The sequence below is a fragment of the Ixodes scapularis genome, unplaced genomic scaffold (genome assembly GCF_016920785.2).
Source record: "Ixodes scapularis isolate PalLabHiFi unplaced genomic scaffold, ASM1692078v2 PGA_scaffold1__304_contigs__length_218370807, whole genome shotgun sequence".
Classification (NCBI taxonomy): domain Eukaryota; kingdom Metazoa; phylum Arthropoda; class Arachnida; order Ixodida; family Ixodidae; genus Ixodes; species Ixodes scapularis.
The window spans coordinates 75807008-75813836 of NW_024609846.1; the positions used below are offsets into that span (position 1 = coordinate 75807008).

At 46.7% G+C, this 6829-nt stretch overlaps 1 pseudogene; it reads left to right on the forward strand.

The window, feature by feature from the left end:
* Positions 1-415: 415 nt before the first annotated feature.
* Positions 416-1816, forward strand: LOC121046579 (annotated as a pseudogene).
* Positions 1817-6829: the final 5013 nt, after the last annotated feature.

The following is a 6829-nucleotide window of genomic DNA, read 5'->3' on the forward strand; positions in this document are numbered from 1 at the left end:
TTATTATTTTGTTCCGGAGTGAAACCGAAAAATGTTCTTATCGGTTTTCGGTTCAAGGGAAAATATCAGGTATTTCAGTTATTCGTTTCACGCAGCGAAGAGACTGCCGTTGGTTTGTGCCATAATTAAAGAGAAGACAAGCAAGCCATCGCCCCCGCGTCTAAACTCCGGGTGAACAAGCATAGCAAAAACAAAGACAAAAAATACAAAGAGAAACAAAAAAAATGACGCAAGGCGCCATTGCTTCCCACCAATGAGAGCGCGGTGGCGCGACGCCTCCACACGCTCGCAATGCTCTCCTTGGCTCTTACGCCCTCTCCCTCCACGCTTTCTTCGGACGTCGCAGACAGACAACAGATCACGGCAAGCGCGGGAAGTCTGCGACCCGGCGTTGTAGAGGTCCATCTTTTGTTTTTCTAGGGATACGGCAGTCTGAGACTCTGTTGCAAAAGTTACTTCTTCATCCCTATGGGGTGCAAGAGAACTAAGCGCGCCCGAAAATTTTTCAGCTATGACAGCATCTCAAACAAATCGGCGTGTCAGATTGAAGACTGCCAGCACGTTGTTTCTGGAGACCACGGTGGAAACTTGGAGCGCCATTTGCAGCGCCGCCATAAAGAGGTATACGACAATTTGCTTGCTGAGAAAGCCGTGTCCACAAAGCGTGTTGTACTGAGCCGGGATGAAGACTCTCCTGCCGCAAAGCTCAGGCAAGTGGACATAACAAGCATGCTTCAGGCGACCTCATCGAAGTGCGTTTCGCTTGAAATAACGGAGGACAGCATAATAAAAAGTTGCGTCGAGCTCGTGACGAGAAACGGACGGCAGTTCCGACTCGTCGATGACTCCGGCTTTTGACAGATTATTGATCCGGTCCTCAAAGCACTCGGTGCCAGACGGGCTATAACAACGGCGAGTGTTAAGGACAGAGTCCAGGAAGAAGCCAAGAGCAAGCGAGAGGAGATTTCTTCGTCGCTTAGAGGAAGGATGTTTTCTCTCAAAATTGACTGCGCGTCCCGACTTGACCGGGCTTTGCTCGGAATCAATGTACAGTACGCGGAAAATGGAAGGCTAGTTCTTGAGCCATTTCCCATGAAGGAGCTTTTTGACAGACACACTGGGGAACACCTGAGGTTTCAAGTTAAAAGCACACTGTCTCGCTACGACCTCGGCATGAGCCAGGCCTACAGTGTAACAACCGACAACGGAGCTAACATGCTTAAGGCTGTACGTCTTCTCGGTAAAGCTGATGATGAAAGTGATGACTGCAGTTCAGACGAAGAGGCCGATAGCGGCGAGCACGCATTTGGAACCTACGGCTTAATCTCTCTGCTGGACGACCCAGAGGTTACTCACCTTCCAGGTCTTGACGACGCAGACTTGATGTTAGGCGTCAGGTGTGCCGCGCACACATTTCAGCTGGCCGTTACTGATGCCCTCAAAGAGTGGTTTCTGCACCATCGTCGCAGAGTGTCGCGCGCTTGTAAAGAAACTCCTTGTACAGAGTGCTATGGGCTTGATAAGGAAGCTAGGGCTAAAGAAGCCTGTCATCGATTGCCCAACACGATGGATGTCGACGTTGAATATGTTGGTCAGGTTGACTGAATTGAAGAGCTTCGTCGAGGACTTTCTATCGGAAGAACGCTCCCGCTGGATCGAATGCATGTGTACAGAAGTTGAAATGCTCACGGTGTCCCTTGAGCCCGCGCAAGTGGCCACGAAGACGCTTCAGAGAGAGGAGCTGACAATTGAAGACTTTTATGATGCATGGTTGACCTGTGTCTTAAACACGTCCAAGGTACCGTCGCCACTGGCAAAGGCCCTGGGGGGCTATGTTGCACGTTTTGGACTTCCAGGAGACTAGGGAGAAGGAAGTGACTTCAACAACGCTCTTTGGATGTTGATTGGTCGAGTCGCTGATGACGCGCGGCGTGGTGCTGCTAAGATACCTTCATTACAGTTTCGTCACTTCCTTCTCCCTAGTCTCCTGGGAGTCCAAAACGCGCAACATAGCCCCCCTGGTTAAGTTCATGAAGAAGAGGGAGCGAGATCTCTGCGGGCCCGAATATTTTTTGCGCTGCAATGTACATGGACCTTCGCTACCGCCTTCTTCTTACCACCGAGCGAAAATGCCAAGCAAGGCTGCACCTGAGCAAGACCTGGAAACGATTTACAGGCCTTCAACCGAAGCAGGACAGCAAATGCATCCAAGCAAGCGTGGCAGCAGCTCCAGCAGAGCCACAAGATGCCCTCGAATCGTTGCTAAAGGAAAAGGAAGCTGAGGCTGGCGCTCAACCTGAAGCAAGTGGGCTAGGCCCAGTGGACATCGCATGTTTGTTGGAAATGCTAGGCAAAGAACCACGCCTTCCAAGAACCACAATTGTACTGGCATTTTGGGAAGAGCGGAAGGAACGCCAACCGGTACTGTATTCTTTAGCGAAAGTTGCCCTAGGTGTGCCAGCCACACAGGTCAGCGTGGAGCGGGCCTTCTCGGAGCTGAAATTTATTTTATCGGACCAGAGGTCTTGCCTTTCACCGAGCACACTTGATGACGTGCTGCTTCTGAGATCATGCTCGGTGCCTTGATGATTATCTCATTCTCAAGGCAATGAACATGATCTCAGAAGCAATGTCGTTTCCGCGGATTCCTCTAGAGCGCCTGAATCATCTATTTTTGTGTAAAAATAAACGTTACGTTCCTTTTAATTTTTGTTGCGATTTTTTTTTTCATAGAAGGAAACTGTTACGAACCGTTACGGAGCATTATTTTTTCGTTCCGGAGCGGAAACGGAACGGAACTTTTTTGTGTGGAACGAAAATGAAAATGGAACGAAAAACATTTCGTTCCAACACCCTGCTGAGCAGATACTAAAATCTGCTGAGGTGCCTATTCCATGAAATTCTGGTAATGGGCCAAAGAAATGCAAACCATGGTGGAACAATGAGTGTGCCACAACCCTTGGGGATCAAAATAGGGCTTAGGGAAAATTTTGCAGGTACCCCCCATCACGTAATCTTGCGGAGTTCAGGCAACGAAAACCTCTTTGGACCAGGAAGCAGTTAAAATGTAAATCCTGGATGATATATGTTTTTTTTTCGTAAATAGTTTTATGCCAGCCAAAGAGGTTTAGGATAGATACAGAAAAATAAATAGAGACTATAGGTGGTTTGCAGTTCCTACTTTTGATTCCTCTTCATCTTTAGTTGACATCGGCAACATCATTCCGAACATTTGTGTAATACATCCAGCTCGGCAAACTACAGTAGTTCTTTGAATAGATTTATATATCGTGCACAGCGTCAAAACGGCTCCATGTCTCGAGGCGACTTGGAGCCTTATAACCAGCCGTTTACGCAGTGTGAACTTGAACTCCTACTTGACATAACGAGGGTTTCTGCCCCAGGGCCCGACGCAGTTCACTATGAAATGCTTCTTCGCCTCTCTCCTGAGTCCCAGAAAAGTCTTCTCTTATTCTTTTATTTCTTGTCGGAAGAAGCCTGTTTTCCTCATACCTGGAAGTATGCACATTTCATCCCTCTTCTAAAGCCAAAAACAGACCCTTCACTCCCATCAAGTTACCGCCATATCGCTCTGGCATTTGGTTTGCCGGGAAACCGTTTTACACGAGGCATTTGTGAACAAGCAGAACTGCGCTGCAGTTTTTTTTTATTTAGACAAGGTATGAGATACCATTTGGAGATGCCGTATCCTGCGCGATATGTATGCTTGCAATATCCGTGGTCGGATGTTGCAATGGATAAAGGACTTCCTCACAAACAGAACCTTTCAAGTTCGGCTTTGCAGTACCCTATCTAATCATTTTGTTCATTAAAACGGAGTCCCACAGGGAGGAAATTTGAGCGTTACTTTGTACAGAAAATGAATTCTCTTGCAAGAACGTCAACTCTGTTTATTTCCTACTCTCTTGATGCTCACATTATACTGATCTAATCTTCTTGCAATCTTTCTAGTTTTGAGCGGCAGTTCCAACTCAGCTATAAACAAACTTTGTAAGTGGGCAGAAGAAAATGATTTCAAGTTCTCTGTTACAAAAACAGTATCTGTGTTTTTGTTCCTGCGCCGCGGGTTGTCCTGATATATAGTTTTGGAACTAAACGGGTCTATGATTCCGGTAGACAGGGAGCACAGATTTCTTCGTGTTATATTTGACAAAACAACCTACTGAAATTTTTGGCTCATAAGCGATAGGGGTCGGATCGCAAATGTTTCTTGGATTTTGTCACAGAATTCGACTATTTTTTTTTCTTAAATCTTTTTTCAAAGTTTTCGCGAGGGAACGCATCCCGTCGTGGGACGCTCCCTTGCCCCACGCGTTGAGCCGCAGGGTTCGGGCACCGTCCGTTTTCTGTTTTATGACCCCCTGACCTCCCTCGTCCCGAGGACGTTTCTCGCGAGGTTTTTAGTTGGTAGCGATGGGCCCCTCGGCTTCCCGGAATGTTGGGAATGGTTTCCAGATGTCCGATGGGGGGTGCGCTTTATGGTTCGCTGGGGTAGGCTCGACTTGCCAGTGTGACGTGTGTTTTTTTTCTATATGTATTTTGTTGTTGCCACTGCAGAGAAACAGTTTTTTTTTTTTTTGGGGGGGGGGGGGGGGCAAGGGGGAATGGGTGTCTGCCGCTGGAATTTGGGAAAGTGAGGACCTCGGCTTGATTCCGAGCCGAGTCAAGGCAGTGTATGCGGAGACTGGACCGGTGGGTGGACGCGTCGCGAAAGTTGGGAGCGACAGCGGGTGCGGCGGAAGGCGGAACGCGGGAAGGGCTCGGAGCGGCTCTGCAGGCCCCCAAGTGTGTGTGCTTGTGGATGAGTGTGGTGCCGAGGAGCATCGCACGGAGCATCCAAGCACGCACAGACTTCCCCGTTTCGACCAGCGTCGCAACAGGCCCGCGTCACCCACACCACTCTCCGGAGCCAGGTTCGCATCACTCACCCTTGTAAAAATGTATCGTACAATTTAGAGCTATTATTTTGTTATACCATTTCTTTTTGTTCCTTTGTTCGTGCCTAGTTTGGACAACGACGTGAAGCGTTGCTGTGCCCATTGTTTCTTTTATATGTGAGTAGCGCCTGTGCGCTAAGAAAAGTGGTGTGACTTTTTTTTTTTACTTGAATTTCATTATGGGTAAAAGCGCCCCGCGCGAGAAGGGCAGAGTTAGCGTGTGATTATTATTTTGTTTGCGTTTGGTGTGTGCGTTGTCTTGAACGTGAGTCAAGTAAATCCTTCGTTATTTTTAACGCAACGTCTCCGTCTCGTTTCTCGCCCCTCACAGTGAGTCCGTCCACCAGGGCGTGGACCTATCGTCCGGTCAGCGGTCCAAACAAAATTATAAATTTTGTTTGCATGGGGATCATTCGGATCTTATATTGTTAATGTTCCGAACCTGTGACAGATTTGTACACCTGTTCGATCTGGTCTTGATTAGGGCGTCGTGGTGTACGGGTCAGCTCGCCCGTCTGCTCCTGAGATGTTGGATGCTGTGCATCATCTTAGCTTGCGTTTGGCAACGCGTGCTTTTCGAACATCACCTGTTCTTAGTCTGTAGGCGGAATCAAATAACATGCCACTCTGTAAAAAATGTCAGGACCTCAATCTCACTTACGGGCCTAGAATCCTTGCCAGCCCTCATCACCCACGATATCATTCAGTAGAAATCTCCCAATTTTATAGCCTCTTTGATCATAAGCCAATCATTGTCAGACGCTTAAGTTTTTGTATAGAACAATTTTGTTCCTCACTTCAACTTCCTCTGGACGAACTTAACCTAGTTCAGAACGCAGCCTCCGTATCCTCCCTGGAACATGGTGCGTGTTTTTTGCGACTGGATTTTCACTAAGTTTGATACGATTAGCATATCAGCTTTTGCAATTCAACAGGAATTCCTTAACCTGGAACAGAATTATAAAACTTATACTCACTTGTACACTGACGGTGCTAGGTCTTCATCTTTTGTCGGTCGTGCAGCGTAAGAGTAAAACGTTTTGACTAATTCGCGAGTATATCTAATGCTGAAATCTATATACTGTGTCTTTTGCACTAGATTATTTTCTGAAGACTAAAACTAGACGGGCCGTATTATGTGTGGACTCTCAAAGTGCCATTATTGGAATATGATCTCTAAGGGCCACTAAGAATAGGCTTGTGGAACTCGTGCGAAGTAAATTTAGCGGAGCATTACGCAAAGATCGCAATATAAAATTCTCATGGGTTCCAAGTCATGTGGGCATAAAGGGCAATGAGCAGGCAGACAGGCTGGCTGCACCCAGGTAACTGGTCTCAATATCAAACTAGCTTAGCCTATCAGAATATCAAATCATTAATTAAGTCATCAGTCTTTCGTTTATGGCAGTCGGAGTGGACCATGGAGTTTAATAACAAGCTCCATGTGACCAAGCCAGTCCTTCGATCCTGAGAGAGCTCCTTACTTAAGAACTGCTTTCAAAAAGTTGTATTGTGCCGGGTTAGTGGTCACTCTTTCCTTACGCACGGATATCTCCTTTGTGAGGAGGGTCGACCAGTTTGTGAGCATTGTGGAGGCCAATTTACACCTGTGTAAACTGGTTTGTAAAAGTCAAATTTAATTAAATCAATCGTCTGTTTTTAAGTTCTGATTCTAACATATCCCCACGTGCAAATAACTACCTCCCTTAAAATATGGTGAATTAAATTAATTTAAATTTATATTGTTCAATAAGTCTTATTCACGGCCAAATAATTCTTCCGCGCCTTTTCGAACACTTGCTACAACGACCAATTCTTAGCAACGATTAGAACAGGCATTCACTGCCAAATTGTTGTAATAACATCACCTT